The sequence below is a fragment of the Delphinus delphis genome, chromosome 14 (assembly GCF_949987515.2).
Source record: "Delphinus delphis chromosome 14, mDelDel1.2, whole genome shotgun sequence".
NCBI classification, from domain to species: Eukaryota; Metazoa; Chordata; class Mammalia; order Artiodactyla; family Delphinidae; genus Delphinus; species Delphinus delphis.
In genome coordinates this window covers 38,582,310-38,602,508 of record NC_082696.1, presented here as the reverse complement: position 1 = coordinate 38,602,508, position 20,199 = coordinate 38,582,310, and the positions used below count along the sequence as shown (strand labels likewise).

At 36.5% G+C, this 20,199-nt stretch overlaps 1 protein-coding gene across 2 annotated transcripts in view; it reads left to right on the top strand.

The window, feature by feature from the left end:
• The window catches only part of PKIB (cAMP-dependent protein kinase inhibitor beta), a 103,048-nt gene that overhangs the window by 8,930 nt on the left and 73,919 nt on the right, over window positions 1-20,199 (top strand). Inside the window, exon 2 of one of the 2 annotated variants that reach the window (XM_060030551.1) lies at window positions 14,781-14,874. The exons of the other annotated variant lie outside the window; for it this stretch is intronic. The gene's annotated coding sequence lies outside the window, so the exon portion shown is untranslated. The remainder of the gene's footprint in view (window positions 1-14,780; window positions 14,875-20,199) is intronic. 2 annotated transcript variants of the gene reach the window in all.

The following is a 20,199-nucleotide window of genomic DNA, read 5'->3' as shown; positions in this document are numbered from 1 at the left end:
TGCTTACCACACTCTCCCCTACAAGTACAGCAACCTCAGAGCCTCACCACCACCTGCCTTGAGTCCTCTGTGACCTAATGACCCCTTATCTTCTTGTTTATGCAAATCACTGCAAGAATCTCTGTGCTCCCAAATAGCATGGCAACTATCCTGGTTTTTCTGGGACTGAGAGGTTTCCCAGGATGATATGTGGAGTAAGTCCTTGACTAAAAGACTCCACACTTTTGAAATTCCTTATTTTCTTTTTTTACATATTACCTGTCTTCATCATCACTTTCAAACCGCAAGCTGCTACTTCATCTGATGTATGTAATAGCTCTTACTGTTCACTCTCTTTATGACCTTTTGAATCTGTTGTGGGTTGAGAAAGTCAGATACCTGAGTGCATTAGTTAGGAATGTTACAGTTGCTCATGACAGCAAATCCACTTCAAATTGGCTTAAGGAGAATGGGAGAATTTATCAGATTTATGTAACCCAGCTTTCAGTCACGGCTTGATCTAGAGCTCACATTATTTTGTAAGGACCCTATTCCCTTCTACTTCTTGGCTCTACTCTCTTTCAACTTGGCTTCATTCTCAAGCTCTGCTTGGTGACAAAATTGCTATCAACAGCTCCAGGCCTAACTCCTCAAGTTTAAATTCAAAGAGAAAAAAGTGTCTTCACTTAGTAGCTTTGGCACCAGCCCTAAGGTGGACTAACTTGCACCACAAACCCAGTCTTTAAGCATTTGCTGGGTTGGAAAAATGTAATAATAAGCCTGTTGAGGCAGGTTTGTGTCACGTATCACTTCTGAGCCACTGTGGCTCAGGGCACTTAGAGCTTGGATATGTCAGGTCTGAGTCTCAACTTCATTCTCGGAAACAACGAATCACATGCAGTGACTATAGGAGGAAAGGCTTCTCAAGGGGAAATGGATGTTGGGCAGGCAAAATTTTTACTATCCTCTAAATTGGTGACAAGAGGTTAAAAACAAACCAGAGGCATAAACAGGCTCTGATTAAATCTGTAGGACTGGCTTATAAGTAAAGACCGTGAATATTATTAGTGTATAGGTTTTACGACATAGGTTTTATGACATTTATTTTGACTGAACAACATTTGTTAATATCCTGACTCTTGACTGTTGTCTTTGTAGTTAAGTTGCAAAATAAGTAAGATTTGTATAAATAAATTTTGTGTATTATAATCCTCTTTAATCATCATTAATGAATTTTATTTTTAAATTCTACCTGTACAAATAATAATTTTAAGATTATTAATATATAAGAAAGAAGAGAATATTTCTCTCTTACATAACTATTTTTGCAGCTAATATTTATGAAAACGTATCAACACATGATTTGGATGATAATAGTAGAGAAAAATAACTAAGCTAGAAATTAGAAAGCTTTGTTGTAAGGCCAACGCAGCTTTTAATTAGTCATGTGACCCTGAAGAAGTCTCTTAATCTCTTGAGATTTCAGTTTTTGTCAACATGATTACACCAATATGAATGGTGCGATTTCAGTTCATCATGAGATCAATACAGTGAAAAAAATACCTGTATTATTCTAAACAGAGCCTATAATTCCATATTTTAGTGCTATATGTACCCATTGATATTCAGGTTCTTTTCTGTGGTTGGTTATAGATATTCCTTACTTAAGTTTTTAATGAATTTTAGAACTCAGTACATGCATCTCTGAGATGAATAGTTAACTAAATTCAAATAAATATCTATTAAAAAGCACCCTCCTGGGTTCAGCTACTGTGTTTAGTGATATATTGCAAAGTGGAATGAGACTCCATCTTTTTTTAAGAAGTTTAGGATTCTATCTGTTTGGGGGAGGTAAGAGAAAATAATATACATACCTTTCCTGCTAGGCAGACATTTAATAGGACATTTCTGTCCTAATACTAGGACAGAACTAAAAAAAAGCTGTGGGGTTTCAAAGAAGAAGAAGATAAATTTTGAAATTAATCAGAAAGACTTTAAAGGCAATGTAGTAATTGGGATGGCCCTTGAAGGACTGATAAAATTTCAATGAGTCGACGAAGCATTCCTGATTGAGAGGACAGCATGAATAAAGGTACAAATACAGAAAAGAGTGAGACAGAGCTGTGTAGAATTTTAGGGGCTGGGTGGAAATTTTAGGGGCTGGGTGGAAAGATACATTGAGGCTGTAGTGAAGAATCTTAAGTGCTGGGATGAAAACTTTGGACTTAAATTTGTAGCTAATTTTTTTTTTTTTTTTTTTTTGCGGTACTCGGGCCTCTCACTGCTGTGGCCTCTCCCGTTGCAGAGCACAGGCTCCGGACGCGCAGGCTCAGCGGCCTTAGCTCACGGGCCTAGCCGCTCCGCGGCATGTGGTATCTTCCCGGAGCAGGGCGCAAACCCGTGTCCCCTGCATTGGCAGGTGGACTCTCAACCACTGCGCCACCAGGGAAGCCCCGGTAGCTAATTTTTATCCTTGAAAGTAGTAGAGAGTCATATAATCTATGACTATGAATAAAAATTTATTTTGACAGGTTGTTTATATGTAGGTAAATACAAGAGTTGTATACATTTTAAAAAAGAAACCAGTTAGAGAAGAAATGGTTATTAGCAGAATCTGTTAAAACAATACTAAAGAATTTTGGTTTATGGCCAATTCAATATAATGGCAAGTGGTTGTCCAACATAGGTAGCATATTTTTAAGTTGTATCAATAGCAGTATCTTATCCAGAGCAAAGGAAGTGACGGCCCAACTCTGTTCTTCCGTGGCCAAATTGTTCGGGATATTTTACTCCTACAAATAAATACACACACACGAACATTGATCAGGATGGTCTGTTATTGCAGAAGTGATGGAAGGAATAGTTGTAAAATGGAGATATTTCACTAGGAGAAATGAACACCTGGGAAAGTGGGCATGGAAATGTAGTATAACATGATGTATAAAGAAAGAGAAAAACAAGCACAAGCTTTGGAGTTAGAGCTCAGCTCTGCTCCTAATGAGCTGTGCTATTTTGGGAAAGTTGCTTATCCTTTTGTAAACTGTTTCCTTTCCCACTCTCCTTCCCCTTAACCCCTCCCCCTTTCTCTTCCTCTTCATCTACTTCTTTTTTGTAGAATAAAGATGATACTATTTACCTGCAGTTTTATTTTTTGATTAATGATTGTCAAGTACCCAGCACGTTTCCTGGCATCCAGTACACCTCCATTACTTGTGACTATTATGTTTATTTGAAGGACGGTCTTACATATATAGGAGTTTAGACTGGTCCTGTGGGGTACCTGCAGAAAGATTTAGGACTGTTGGAGAGAGAAATGTTTTTGCTTCAAAATAAAAAAGCTGTTATAAAGGTTAAGTTCCAATAAAAAAAGTAATGGTATGTCTAAGTATGGTAGCACTTTTTGAGTTCAGTGGTTGTGGTATGCTAGAGCCAAGGTGATGTATATTTTTTACATGAAAGTAATCTTTTCCTCAGCATCTAGGAGGGAATCCCCTAGAGTAGGGCTTCTCATGCTTTCCACCAAAGAACTCCCAGAAATCTAGAGGCATAACTCACAGTGCTCCATAGAAAAGTACAAAGTTTCTTTGACATTTCATATTCATCTTACATATTTGTATACATTATGCACTCTATAATGTGTTCATTTTGTTTTAGTATAAAAACATGCTTTAAATATATACTGTCAATAAGACTCCTTTGATAAACAAAATTTATCATGTGGTTGTGAGTACATTCTGGTATTTCCAAGGGTGCAGGTTTCCTAGTTTTGATGAAGCACAGACTTAGGGGTATTTAGAACCACAAGCTTGTAATAGACTAAGAATTCCCTCTCAGCTTAACACAGATAAGCTAAAAATTTAGATGTCCGTTGATTAGAGTTTGTATTGCATGGATTATTTTAGACAATCACATTACTGCTAATATCAAAAATTTGGCAGTATCTTAGATAAACACATATGTGAACCTAAGAAGTTGTAGAAAAAGCATAAAAGCATTGTTATATTTGAAAATGGAGGCCTATATCTTTAGCTACTGAAGTGGTGAAGTAAGAGGTTGAGTGGCTTCATGCTGTTACTCTTGGCTGCTGCATTTGTGGGCTTTTGTGTGTTGTTTGCTCATGTTCCTTTTTTTTTTTTTTAAATTAGTGCTTTGCAGGAGACAGATGTTGAGTAAGTGCTGTTTTGTGAAGTATTTCTTAGGAGGTTTTTAAAATTAGAATAGCTTTTTCTTGCTTTCTATTTAGCTCTAAAATTTTTGGTTTCTTTTCTACTCTCTTCCCTACTTTACTTGCACCAAGATTCCTGCAAAAACTGCTTTAAGAGTTGCTAATCTGAATGGGAAATTATCTTCCCTGAGACCAGCTCCAGACCACCGTTTAGTGATTTGGTTACCTGACCATGTAGCTCCCTTGAATTTCATGTTATTATGATTATAATAAAGGGGACACAGGGGCTTCCCTGGTGGCGCAGTGGTTGAGGGTCCGCCTGCCGATGCAGGGGACACGGGTTCGTGCCCCGGTCCGGGAAGATCCCACATGCCGCGGAGCGGCTGGGCCTGTGAGCCATGCCCGCTCAGCCTGCGCGTCTGGAGCCTGTGCTCCACAACGGGAGGGGCCACAAAAGTGAGAGGCCCGCGTACCGCAAAAAAAAAAAAGGGACACAGGAAATCTGATTATTTTAGCCATATTGCTGGATGGATTGGATCACTGCAGAGGTATCTACTTATTTGCTCTCAATGATTCATCATAATTTAGGAAGAGGACCAGCCCAGAAGTCAGGAGATTAAGTTTTTGTTTTGATTTGAATTGCTTTATTACCCATCCCTGGTTAATTAAGAGGTTAATAATGCCCACTCCTCATCTATTTTACAATTTTGCCTAGGAGTTTTGTTCTCTAATCATTAATAAAGCCATAGTGTAAACAGCTTCTTAATGCAAAGGAATATGCCAGGCACCAAGGAGACCAAGTTGAACAGAACAAGGTCCTAGCCCTTGAAGGACATGGGATTAATGTTGAGTAAGTAAATTACTGTGAAACAGTGTGACTAATGCCGCTATAGCAGTGTGAATCAGGTAGAAGATGCTCAGAGATGGTTATAAGAAATTCTAAAACCAGGGACAGTGTCTCAGAGGAGGTGATGTTATTGCTAGATCTTGAAAGATAACCACTAGTTTGCCAGGCAAAGAGGAATATGTCCTAGGAAGAGGAAAGAGGCTTAAAATGTGTGATGTATTTAGGGAACTATAATTAGATCAGTATATTGGACAGCTGCGGTTATGGGTGGAAATTCAAAGGGAAGTAGATTCAGAAGTGCCTTGCATTTCACGGTAAATTGCTTGGAGTTGACTGAAGGTTTTGAATAAGTGGAGCAGTAGAATCGTATTTGTACCGTGGTAGACTGGCTGTGAGTCCACGTCTCTTGGAGCACACATCTCTTTTTCTGCAACAAAGAGGAAAGTGACAGTAGAGGAGACGGGAGCAAGGCTGGACTCATGTTTCCATGTGTGGGTAAGTTTTTAGGTTGGTTGACTGGGTTGTTGCCCTTGTCCTAAAAGGTAGGTCAGCTAACGGATGGAAAAATATGCCTAATTTCTATTTGTTAAAAGTCTAGAACTAAGAAGACATAAATGTGGGTTAAACTATAGATAAGAATTGAAGATCTTTCCTAGAAATTGCTATACCTAGAGTTATGTGTTAAGCTATTTAAGGAACAGTCTTACCATAAAAGTAAGTGGTTTAATATATTTTCCCCATTTTGGGGGGCCTGTTAACAGAAAGTATGTAAATAGTAAAATTCTTTGAAATTAAGAAAGGTTTGAAAGTCATATTTTAAACGTGATTAAAAAAAGAATGGCCTCCTTTATGTATGTGTGTGGGATTTTTTTAATAGACTTTTTTTGGCCACAGATTTTGACTCTGATGCATTAGTTTTCTGTCAGCTTCTCTAAAGATTCAAGGGTAGAGTTTAAATTAAGGATACGGTCAAGGGTACCCTTCAGGGTAGGAACTAACTCTGCTCTGATTTTTTAGTTGGAGAGCATCCCGAGAAATGTGTTAGATTATGTAACTAGTCACTTAGGGCCCTTGGCCTCCTGTTAACCTGGCCCTCTTGAGAGGCAGTGCCTGGGAGCAGCTGAGTCAGGCTCAGTGCTGTTGCCTAGTAGTCCAAGAGGAGCAGTCATAATGGGTTGTTGCTGAGCAACCAGGGGGCTGGTGGTGTCCCATTGTCCCCCATGGAGTTGTATAGTCGTGGTGGACCCATCTCCATGGGAGAAGCAGTACAGCCTGGCAGAGGACCAAGCCTCCCTCAAAGGCACAAGCGTTGTTAGCAGTAAGTGTCTGACCTTAGAATCAAAGATGATAACTTAAGTTCTATGAACATGAAAGCAATTTATGGAATTACTGATGTAAATTTAATTAAACATGAACTTAGAGCAAGGTAGGTAGCTGTGGCAGCCAGAGTTCTTTTTTCAAATACTCTCATTCCAGTTCCTTTCTCCTTCAGGCATAGTTGCAAGGTAAGTTTTCTGGGTCAATGGAAAGTAATTTTTCTTTATGCCTCATGGAATATGTAACTTTCCCTATTAACAAGGAAATGTTTATATTTGAGAAAAAACAACAAGCTAAACTCCGATCTGGTCAAGTGGGCCTGCATGGCAGAGTATTTGACTCAATATCAATGCAAGAACTTGCTACTAATATTTGAGATACTGCTTTGAGTTTTCTCTCTGTTGTAGAAGATTCACCAGGACCACATCTTACTTTATTTTTTAGTATTTAACATAGCCCATAAATGACTCTTCAGGAGAGTGGATAAAATGTCAAAACTAATCAGCTCTTGTAAGAAGGGTAAGTTCTTCTTTTAGGATTTAAAGTTGCCCATATTAAGTAAACCTTCTCCTGGAGATCCAGAAACATATTTTAATGGCCAAAATTGAGCTCTTTCAATATTTTGGAGTAACACACAGCTGCATGAAAGGCTAAAGCGTGAAGCAGAGGAATGAACATCCATCACAGAGAAATAACACTGGCCAGCTAGATAGAAGTGACATAATCTTTTCTTATCTCCCTCTCTCCCTATTTTTTCATTCAGTATTTCTGGCCTTGTGCTGTAACTGTTTGCCTGTAAAGGTTTCAGGAAGCAGGGCTTTGGGTACAAAGTGGGAGGTTTCTTTGTTGGCATTGGGGTCTGCACTCTTTGAGGGACCTATATTCTTTTTGAAAAAAATACTTGAAAACTTAAAAATTCCTCATAAGAATTGCACACAGATTTTTGTTTTACACATGTACATGCACACACACTAATGTGTCTAAGCCATTCAATTAGAGTACAACTGAGATAATATATCAACAGTAAGAAAATTTAAATGTTTTTTAAGATGCCTTATTTTTAAAGCTACTTAATATTTAAATGTGAACTTTTTATTGTTTTTATCATATGTATCATTCATATCATAAGCGTTCTATTTATCTTTGTTATATAAGAGTATTAATAAATCTAAAGCATATTAAGCACAGTATGTGCCAGGTACTGTTCTATACAAATTAAATTTAGTATGTCATTTCACTCCTCAACAACTGTATACGAGAGGTACTATTATTATGGATATTTTACATGTGGAGAAGTCTAGGCCTGCCCAGAAAGGTCAAGTAACCAGGCCAGATGTATACACTAAAGATTTATAATCAGAAAGTCTGTCTTCAGAAACTCTGCTTCTCAATCATTATGCTATACTTTGAGCGCCATATTATTTCATGAGGGCAACATGAAACGGTATTCACAACAAACTTGTTTTTAGGTTATAATGATATAATGAGAGAATGAAAAAGAGAGTGAAAACTATGAAATCTTTTACTAAACAAAGTCTGTTTAATTTATTCTTTGGGTCTATAGTCCACAGCCAGAAACCTTTTAAATCAAAGTTTTTTATATCCATCCAAATTCTATGAATTTGCAAAATAAATTCAGTAGGCATTTAGCACTGAAGTTGTTTCTCTTCAGGATGAGATGTTAGGTATATTTTCTTTGGTATATGAGATGTGAAGGAAGAGGAAATGGTTAAAAGAAAAAATAGAGGAAATGAATAAGTGAATTGTTTTTGATCAATTCTCCAAAAAAGTCATGTTTCTTAGAGCTCTGAGATACAAGGCATCAAGGAATTGCTGTTTAGTCATGAGAAAAATAATACAGGTGAAAAGTTGTATGTAAAACTAGGTCAAGAGTCCAGGAATATTGTGAAGCAATGATGCCTAGTGGATCACGCAGGCTTTCTAGTCAGAGCTGAACTTGAACCCTGCCTCTGTGACTTATTAGCTGTGTGACCTTAGGGAGGTATCTCACCATCTTTAAGCTTTGAAAAAAGTCCATTTTTCTTTTTTTTTTTTTTAAAAACAAAGATTAACTGTGATTAAGTGGAATAAAATGCAAAGCGTCTAGCAAGGCTCATGACACAGAACAGGTGTTTATTGAATGCTAAAATCTTTTTTTCTCCTCTCCCAGCAGCAGCAAAAACAAAGTAAAAAGAGGGTTATCCTAGGGACCTAAAAGGTCAAGGGAGTTTCATAGTGGGATTGTGGGGTCAAAGCTGGTCAACATTTTAAAGACTCTTGGTCAACTTTGCCAAGTTGTTATGTAAAAGCAATATTACAGTTCAAGCATTACATTTTCAATTATTAGAAAACCTAATTTTTTTAACATCTTTATTAGAGTGTAATTGCTTTACAATGGTGTATTAGTTTATGCCGTATAACAAAGTGTATCAGCTATACATAAACATATATCCCCATATCTCCTCCCTCTTGCATCTCCCTCTCTCCCACCCTCCCTATCCCACCACTCTAGGTGGTCACAAAGCAGGGAGCTGATCTCCCTGTGCTATGCTGCTGCTTCCCACTAGCTATCTATTTTACGTTTGGTAGTGTATATATGTCCATGCAACTCTCTCTCTTTGCCCCAGCTTACCCTTTCACCTCCCTGTATCCTCAAGTCCATTCTCTAGTAGGTCTGTGTCTTTATTCCTGTCTTGCCACTAGGTTCTTCATGACCATTTTCTTTCTTTTTTATTTTTTTAGAGTCCATATACATAATGTTAGCATACGGTATTTGTTTTTCTCTTTTTGACTTACTTCACTCTGTATGGCAGACTCTAGGTCCATCCACCTCACTACAAATAACTCAATTTCGTTTCTTTTTATGGCTGAGTAATATTCCATTGTATATATGTGCCACATCTTCTTTATCCATTCATCTGTTAATGGACACTTAGGTTGCTTCCATGTCTGGCTATTGTAAATAGAGCTGCAATGAACATTTTGGTACATGACTCTTTTTGAATTATGGTTTTCTCAGGGTATATGCCCAATACTGGGATTGCTGGGTCGTATGGTAGTTCTATTTTTTAGTTTTTTAAGGAACCTCCATACTATTCTCCATAGTGGCTGTATCAATTTACATTCCCACCAACAGTGCAAGAGGGTTCCCTTTTCTCCACACCCTCTCCAGCATTTATTGTTTGTAGATTTTTTGATGATGGCCATTCTGACTGGTGTGAGATGATATCTCATTGTAGTTTTGATTTACATTTCTCTAATGATTAATGATGTTGAGCATTCTTCCATGTGTTTGTTGGCAATCTGTATATCTTCTTTGGAGGAATGTCTATTTAGGTTTTCTGCCCATTTTTGGAAGAGGGTACTTTCCTCAACATAATAAAGGCCATATATGACAAACCCACAGCCAACATTATCCTCAATGGTGAAAAACTGAAACCATTTCCACTAAGATCAGGAACAAGACAAGGTTGCCCACTCTTACCACTATTATTCAACATAGTTTTGGAAGTTTTAACCACAGCAATCAGAGAAGAAAAAGAAATAAAAGGAATCCAAATTGGAAAAGAAGAAGTAAAGCCGTCACTGTTTGCAGATGACATGATACTATACGTAAAGAATCCTAAAGATGCTACCAGAAAACTACTAGAGCTAATCAGTGAAGTAGCAGGATACAAAATTAATGCACAGAAATCTCTTGCATTCCTGTACACTACTGATGAAAAATCTGAAAGTGAAATTAAGAAAACACTCCCATTTACCACTGCAACAAAAAGAATAAAATATCTAGGAATAAACCTACCTAAGGAGACAAAAGACCTGTATGCAGAAAATTATAAGACACTGATGAAAGAAATTAAAGATGAAACAAATAGATGGAGAGATATACCATGTTCTTGGATTGGAAGAATCACCATTGTGAAAATGGCTCTACTACCCAAAGCAATCTACAGATTCAATGCGATCCCTATCAAACTACACTGGCATTTTTCACAGAACTAGAACAAAAAATTTCACAATTTGTATGAAAACACAAAAGACCCCGAATAGCCAAAGCAATCTTGAGAAAGAAAAACGGAGCTGGAGCAATCAGGCTCCCAGACTTCAGACTATACTACAAAGCTACAGTAATCAAGACAGTATGGTACTGGCACAAAAACAGAAATATAGATCAATGGAACAGGATAGAAAGCCCAGAGATAAACCCACGCACATATGGTCACCTTACCTTTGATAAAGGAGGCAAGAATATACAGTGGGGAAAAGACAGCCTCTTCAATAAGTGGTGCTGGGAAAACTTTACAGCTACATGTAAAAGAATGAAATTAGAACACTCCATAACACCATACACAAAAATAAACTCAAAATGGATTAAAGACCTAAATGTAAGGCCAGACACTATAAAACTGTTAGAGGAAAACATAGGCAGAACACTCTATGAGAGCAAGATCCTTTTTGACCCACCTCCTAGAGAAATGGAAATAAAAACAAAAATAAACAAATGGGACCTAATGAAACTTAAAAGCTTTTGCACAGCAAAGGAAACCGTAAACAAGATGAAAAGACAACCCTCAGAATGGGAGAAAATATTTGCCAATGAAGCAACTGACAAAGGATTAATCTCCAAAATTTGCAAGCAGCTCATGCAGCTCAATATCAAAAAACAAGAAAACCTGATTTTACTTTGCCTATGGTTATGGTATTGACTTGAATCTTAGGAGACAGACAGGATGTTTAACTATTAGTATTAAATGAATCTGAAACATGATTGTATTTCTGATTCTTAGTCATCTTCATCAGTTCCTCTTAATTCATTCTTCAGCTACTGAGGCTTCATTCAAAAAATTTTTTTAATTAATAATTTTAGATAAATTAGAGATATGGCACTTGGATAGATTTCTGAGTTTGGTCATTTTTGTATATTTCTTATCGCCTGCTCTAGCTGTAACCCTCTGTCCCCTGAAACAGGGTCTTTGTTTTCTCTGTGGCATCTACCACATGGTAGGTAATAATATTTGCTGAAAGATGGAAGGGATAAAACAGGTTATTTGCAATTTTATGTATATACAATAGCTATTAAAGCTTTTGAAAATGTAGCAGTTGCCAAGGATCTGGTTAGTAGGTTAGCTTAAAAGCTATCACAATTATAGAAATCAAGCATATACAAATCAATCAAGTAGGAAAAAATAGAGGATACTAATCTAAGGGTCAGAAGAGGGAAATTTAAGTATAAGTAAATAAAGGAGTTTGAAGAGAATAATGCTAATTTTGTTGTGACCACTTTTATAAATACATGAATTTTCCATATTTTCACAAAGGTATAAGTTCATGGTATAAATTCATCTTTTTAGAACTACATGTAGCAAGAATAAGTGTAAAATATTTGCAACTCTTCCTTTTAAAGTTATTCTATACCTTTTGCTCATGCAAGTAAAGATGTATGAATTTTCCATTCAATAATCACTAATTGAGTACCTACAATATATTGTGCCAAGTGCTGTAGATGGATGAATAAAAAATTGCCATTTGAGATGTTCACCGCCTGCTAGGGGAGACTGACACACACAGAGCTGTCATGTGAAGTCAACCGTGATAAGTGCATCAGAGAGTTATGAACAAAGTGATTTAGGGCCAGGGGTTACGACTCACACCAAACTTGTGCAGTTCCAAAGAGCTTTACAAAAGCAGCAACCTTTGAGTTGGGCTTTTAAGGATGGCCCAGAGCCTACTAGTGAGAGCACAGGGGGATGATATGCATTCTGGTTGGAAGAAACAGGAAGTTTTTAATATGGCCTATTTGTGCAATTCTTTTGGTATTTGTTGCTAGCCCCATGTGGCCAAGGGGTTCAAACCAGCACATTTTATCACATCTTGTACAAAGTCTAATCAGTAAGTATTGGTTTTTGAGTATCTGGATGAATGAATGAACAAACTTACCTTCTTAATATGGGACAATAATTTCAAATTAAAAAAATTATACTTCAGTGAGGGTTGTGTTTCTTTACTTGATTATACCTATGCAGTTCAAAGGAGAATTTAAACTTTGTGAACTTTGATTAACATTCCTCTCACCGGATTTTAAGAAAACACAGCTGTGGACTTTATTCCTACCATTCTCTGCTTCCCCGTCTGCACTTAATTTCTACACTTTCATTGGTCTGTTTAGATGCATGAGTTCAAATATATGCCTTTGGTGGGTTTTTTTAGTCTAAAATAAAACCTACTTAAACGGAGGCTACAGTCCTGCTTATATGTGGAGTGATATTCAGGTTGATATTTTTTATTTCCTCTTTAGAAGCAAAATGAACTCATCCTGTTGTACACATTATACATTCTCCAATTAAAAACCTACAATACAGTGATAGGGAATGGGCTTGTATTTCCTATTGCAAAGTGTCCAGTGATATCTGGAGGATTCAGCTGGGTTTTAAAGAGATTGTATTAACATTTGTGCCATAAGTGACAGTTGAGTTATTTTAATTAAATGGCAGTTTCAGCCAATTAAGATTTCTCATTGTTTTGAGTCCCTTTTCCTTTTCTTCCTCTTTTTGATTTCAGTATGTCTTGGGAATCCAAATATGCTAGAGTATGATTCCTTTGGTATTTTATTATTCCTTTGCAAGCCAAAACAAAACTCTTGAGACCATCACACTCCCAAAAGGAAGCTGTAAGTCTTGGGAGTGTGATCACAGCTACCTTTCTAGGACCCCCAAACTGAGTCTAGTGTTAAACACAAGAAACACATTTTTTGCTTTTGTAGTACTTCAGGAAGAGTAATAAAATAACATTGCATATGTGTATGTTATTGTATGTGATCTTTCTTGATTCCCAAAACAACGTGGAGAGATAAGCAGGGTAAATATTTCCATCCCATTTGATAAGCAAGGCTCTGTCATTTACCTACAAAAAAGATGATTCCTCAAAGTCAACAGCTGATACAGGGATAAGCTGGAACTAGAACTGAGTTCAGTGCTTCTCCCTCTGTGTTACAAGCCCTGAGGACTTTCTTTTACTGGCTTACTTGTAAGCTATAAGGAAATGTGGGAAGCAGAGGAAAGAACAGTAATGAAATTATTTACAGATGAACTTGAAAGATGGCTAACATGCTATTGGCATTTGGAGAAAAAGACTTTTTTTGAGAATCATGGTGAAATACTTCTACCACGTATAATTCCTGGGTTTTATACGAATCACAAGTTCAGTTATTATCCCAAAGTGAGTGGTGGGCTGTAGAATATGGACTGGAAGGGTTGTTTCTCAAACCAGGGAGACTAGTGAGAGATATCATAATCTCTGTAAGAATTGATGGGATGGAGGCAGGTGTGGGTGAGGAGGGTGGAATTTGATGGTCCTGTGGGAATGGAATTGGAAGGAAGAGTGAGTTCAAGGACAATTTTGAGCCTGGAATAGACAGAATTTGGTGGTTTATTAGATAGAAAGGAGAGAAGAAAACAGCAACCAGCACTAGACTCTGTCCTGCTCTGAATAACCCTAGTAAAGTTAGCACATACAAGCATAGGAATATTGACATTCCTGGTTTCACACTTTATAGAAAAAGGAACAGATGATTTCCATAATAGGAAAGAAACATGGCTCTCTCATCTAGGACAACTAAGCATTTGTTATGTGTCTGCTCAAATATATAGACTGCCTGAGTTAAAGGGAGCCTGGTTTACCCAGCGATCGGTTGTAGCCACCTCTTCAGGAGTATATATGGAAATGACTCAGTTGGTTTCTGTATTATTAGTTTTAAAGTGGGGGCTTTTGATATAGAAATATCTAAAAGGATAGGAACAGGAAAACCATGCGAGTGCATCAGATGCCTATTCATAGCAAAATTTCAAGTTACCTTTTGATGCTGAGGCATTATGTGTGGGCCAGGTTTTATTGGGTGGATTTTCTCTTCCAGAGTTCCAATCTCCATATTATATAATTGAGGAAAACAGTGTCCTTGCTCCTTGGCATTGAAATTCAAAAGCAGGGATTTATGGCTTTTCAAGTCACACATCTGAGAAAGGCTGTCACTCAGCTAGTGAAACTATTTTCAATGGAAAGTTGAAAAGCTGAAGAAAAAAATATATTTTGCTATACTGTTGATTTTACTATTTAGTAGGTATGTCTCTGACCGCCTGTGTTACACAGTCTTGGGGCAAAACACAAAGATTGATCAGAATACAATTGGTGGGTTTGAAAAGGGAACAAAATAATAAGAGGAAACACACTCCTCATTTATGAGACTGCTGAGCTGCTTACTCAAGGAAATTTATCCTGCTCCTGTTATAAATCTGAAACGTATAAAAGAAATCAGGATGAGGAATGAAAAAATAACAATGAACGTTGTTTTAAAATTGTGTCTCATTTTGTCATTAAATTGGATGTTGTTGCTCAAGGAACCATCTGTTCTTTCCTGAAAGAGACAAGGAAGGAGGATGTTTATCTTAATACATCTTTTTTTCCCTTTGTTTCCTTCAGGGGTCATGGTATACTGAAAAAGCACTCGAGAAATCTGGGGGGAGCTGGAAACTATCAAGTTATTGAGGCCACACAGGGGGCAGAAAAGACAGAGGTGGGTACACTTTTGATCCATCAATCCTGCTATTGAGGGTGTCCCTGAAAATATCTTTGTTGTTATAAAGCCAGAGGACACCAAGGAAAAGGTATAAAGTGGGAGGTTTTTATTTTAGAAAACAGATCAATATGGTTAAATGGAAGCTTGATAGAGTCTATTGTTAATGTCAAATTAATAGCATGCATGCCAAGGACTTGAGCTAGGCATTTCCATCCTGTGTCTGCCAGGGGCCAGTGGTTAGTACAGAGACTGAGCTTGGTTTGATATTTACATTCTTAGCTGAGCTTATTTAAATAGTTCTCCACGGAGGCAGCTAGCCCACCAAAATAATGTTTTAAATTTATATCCTTTAAAACAGAAGAAAAGCTTATAGTATTACCGATCAGATCCTATAAACTTACTACTCACCTAATACGGATCTCCTTAGAGACCATAGTGACAGCTTTGTTATCAATACATACAAGTAAATAGTCTTGATGACACTGACTGGTGGACATAAATCTCTAATGCTTTTTTGAGAAACGGTTTTCTGTGTGCTGCTGTTGTATTTGAGGCCCCTCCAGCCCCTCAGGACTGTGTTTTCCCACTCAGAGTGAGAGATTTGCTCCCCTGTTGCAGTGAAGATGGCAAATCAGAGACCATGGAGTAAACCTCAGCCTGTGGGAAGCCTCCTCCCACTCTTGGATTCCCATGAGAACAAAGCTCCAAGGGAACAGGAAAGAGTGGAAGACGTTACATTTGGTTTAGGCTCATTGCCTGGTTTTCTGAAAACCAGTACAGTTTTCCTATTAACCCATTGCGATTTCATTTAGACAATGGCAGTGGGTTCATTTTCTTGTTATCTGAGCATTTTACTACTTTCTTGTCAACTTTTTAAGTTTGTGTCAGTGGAGAATAACATGTTTTAATTGAAATCTACCTTTTATTATGAACTAATGTCATGAAAAAATTGTATCAAAAAGCATTTATATTTCTATATAAACAATTGAAATCTCCATACTAAGAAAAACCAGCACGTACATTTGTAAACATTAATTTTGTATTTAAAGAAAATTAAGACTAACATAAAATAATTGAGTCTTTATTGTGAATGGAGTGGATAGTGCTTTATAAACATGATCTCATGTAATCCTCACGATAACTGTGTGGGAAAAGTAAAGAAGGCATAGTTATTCCCTGTGACAAAAGTGTACCTTGCCAAGTGCACACATTTAGCTAGTGGGTGGTGAAATTAGGATTTGAGCCAGATTTTGTCTGATGCTTAAGCCTATGTCCTTGACCAGCTTGGATAGGGAGATTCGGCAGGAGCTAAAATACTCTGTTTAGATGAGCAAAGTATCTTGTTTGCATCAGGTATTTATAATCGATGGTTGAAAATATACATTTTTAAGGAACATATTATCCCATACTCTATGAACTTTACAAAAGAGATGAAACATTTTTCTGATTCATTTAATGAAAAGCACTTAACTAAAAAAAACAGTTAACTAAAAAACAAAAAAATTAAAAACACTAAAAAAGTAGCACAAAAAAGAAAATCACAAAAATTCACACAAAAATTCACTGAAATACTAAATACAGGAATGTAGAAATCAACAAAATAGAATAATACAAGAAAATCGTGTTTATTCTAGAAATGTACACGTGCTTCAATATTGAGAAATTTATTATAATTTCATAGTCATAGACTAAAGGATAAAACTGCTATTTTTACCTCCTAATAGATTTCAAATGACATTTGATAAAATGTAACTATATTTCTTTTAAGAACATGCATATATACAACATAGTAATTTAGGTATAGAGAGATATTTTTAAATTGTGAAAAAGCAGAAAAAACAGAAAAACCGTAGACACTTACTACATGCCCTATTTCATCACTTATAGTTAACATCATTCTATAAATTCTAGCCAATGCAATAAAATTTTTTAAATGATTAACGTTTTAAAATTTCTTAATATATATACTAGAAACTGTTCTAAATACTTTACAAATATTAATTCATTTAATCTTCATAACAATCCTAGGGAATATTGACTACTATAATTCTCATTTTACAAATGAGGAAGTTGAGGCCCAGAGAAGCTAAGTAACTTGGCCAAGGTCACATAGCTAATAAGTGGTAGAGATGAATAAGCACTCAAGTGGCTTAACTCATGAATCTTTAATTTTAAATCCTATCATATGCTACCTCTCAAAGTTCACAATTATTAGAAAAGAGATGACATCTTTTCTCCTTAAAAAAAGTGTGTGTATATATATATATATATATACACACACACACACACATATATATGTGTGTGTGTGTGTGTGTGTGTGTGTTTATATGAATTTACTACAAATCCCAAGAAAATCAACTGGAGAACTATTAGAATAAGAGACTTCAGTTAAGTGGTCATACAAAAGATAAATGTGTATAAATCAATCGACTTTTCTATGAGAGCTACAAATAGAAAACATGATGAAAAAATCCCATATCTATGAGTAAGCTGTAATAGAAATGTACAAGACTTAAATGAAGAAAATAACGTTTTGTTGAGAAACACAAAATAAGATTAGCAGTAATGGAGATTGGTATTGTATTCCTGGATGAGAATAATAAATAATGTAATGATGTTAGCTTCCCCAAATTAATTTATAAAGTTAATACAATTCCATATAGAACCACAAAGAGATTTTTAGGGAGAGATTGGCAAAATGATTATTAAAATTCATCTGGAGGAATGAACAGACTGGGAAAAGCAAATTTTTGAAAAAGAATAATAATGAAGAAAGAACTTATAATTCCAAGTATTAAAACATATTACAAAATTACTATTACTAAGGCAGTATGTTACTTTTTACTAAAATAGAGACTTAGGAGAGGCTAAATCATCTTGAAAATTCCCCAAATAGACTTAAGCATATAAGGGTAACATATAATAAACACAGAATTTCATGTTGGTGGAGAAGGTATTATTACAAGAATACAATTCAAATAATTAGTTATTGTTAGGAAAAATTGTAAAGTTGAATCTTTTATTTATACAAAATACAGATAAATATCAGATTAATTGAAGAAGAAGAATGAGATATAACTGAAAAATAGGTGAATAATTTATAATCTTGTCTAATATGGCATCAAAGGCAAAAACCATAATTAAAGATTGATAGACTTGACTATGAGACATATTAAAACTTTTTTACATAAAAATAGAAAGGAGACTCAAGCAGCATGCCTAGCACTGTGTTTGAAAATTCTTTTCTTGATTTTTTTGGGGTTAGAATTAATAAATCAGCAAGTTCTGACTTATATTCTAAATACACTACTGTTCGAAGGCTTAAAAAAGGGAAGCCCATTCTGGGATACTGTGCTATAGACACAGAGCAAATTTCAAAGATGGAATTCTAGAGAAGACCAAATAATGACATGGAAGTCAGGATTGTTCCATCTAAAAAGGTCAGCTGAATTTGAATTATAGTATCCAAGAGAGTAAAGGATTTCAACTAGATAGTTTTATAATTCATACAAGTATATATAAAGAAATATAAACATATATATAAAGAAAGGAGGTGGTCATTGACAGTTTAGCACTAATTGTTAGTGATCAAAATAGCTGCCATTTAATGTTCATAGTGTTTGCAAAACGCATTTTCTCATTCCTTCATTCAGTATTTATTGAGCACTTGCCCCATTTACTCTGTGCCAGTTGTGAGCACTGAGGGTGCAGAACTGAGGATACTTTGCGATTCCCCGGGGTTTGTAAACTGCAGGATCTAGAGATACAGAGAAAAATTGACTACAGGGCCATGAGGAGACCCAAGGAGGGTCACATCAAGAGTGGCTGACGTTTAATGCTTTGGGAAGGTCCTCAGGGATGACATGCTAACTTTCTTCAATTATATGAGGAATATCATCTGTATGATTGAAGAGGCAAAACTAGGTTGAGTGGATGGGAATCAGAGAAAGACATATTTTTATTTAATTGAAGGAATGGCTGTCTGAAATTATAACAGGCTACCTCTGGTACCTGAGACAGTTCCAGAAGCTTGGTACCACTAGGAAGGAAAGTAGCACAAGGAATTCATACATGAAATGGTGAGGGGCTGTGGATGGAGAGTTGGTGATTAAGTCATCTCTGAAGATAAAATGTTCTTGGATCTGTTATTGAGATCGTTGATGTGGGAAGGGCTCCCTTGAAGACAACACAATGAGGGGCTCTAGGGAGTCAGGCCCACCAGCGTTCCACTTAACTCTTAGACTCAAAGTTTTAGTAATCCATGTTCTGTGTTTTATTAGTATAATTTATATTGAGACATTTAAACAATGCTAAGAAGAACAAAGAATAGAATTAACTCCCACCTCTCAGAATTAACACATTTCATTTTATAATATTTGCTTAGTCTTCCGTTTTAAAGAAATAAAATGGCACAATTAGTTAAGTCTCCTTTCAGAAGCATCTATAAATTAGTGTGTATTGTTCCCATCCATTTTATACTTTTACCCACGTATTTATGCAACCATTCCAATATTTAGTCCTGGTTTGTGTTTTTAAAATTTACAAAAATAATATCACTGCTTTTCACGACACCGTGTTTTTGAGATCTATATAGTTTTATATATATATATATATATAGTTCTAGCTCTGTTCTCCTAGGTGAAATTTGTCGGGTTTTTTGTTTGTTTGTTTGTTTTTTTGCGGTACGCGGACCTCTCACTGTTGTGGCCTCTCCCATTGTGGAGCACAGGCTCCGGACGCGCAGGCTCAGCGGCCATGGCTCATGGGCCCAGCCGCTCCGCGGCATGTGGGATCTTCCCGGACCGGGGCACGAGCCCGTGTCCCCTGCATCGGCAGGTGGACTCTCAACCACTGCGCCACTAGGGAAGCCCTGTGTGGGTTTTTTGATAAGACGTTTACTATTCACGTTTAGTGGCCTTCCTTACTCCGAAATTGGGCCTGTGGATGACAGGATGTTATTGCTGGAAGATTTAGGAGAAAACGTTCTCATTTATGTCTTTATATATTGTCAACACCGGGACTTTTTGAAAATGACGAAAGCTAAGCCAGAGGGGAAGTCAGGACAATGTAAATAAACTAGGCAAACCAGAATGGAGGATTAGCCTGCATATGAAGAAAACAAGGCTGCAGGAGGAGAAATGACTTTCTGGGCTACACAGCTTGTTAGTGACAGTCCTCGAAATACCAGCCCAAATCTTAGAATCAAACAATTGCATGGGATAAGATATATGTAGAATGCTTTGCAGTTCATTTTTCTTTTCATCATGGTGTTTCTTATGTTTAATAAAGATGTAGAGATGGATTCCTAGGGCCAAATTGCCT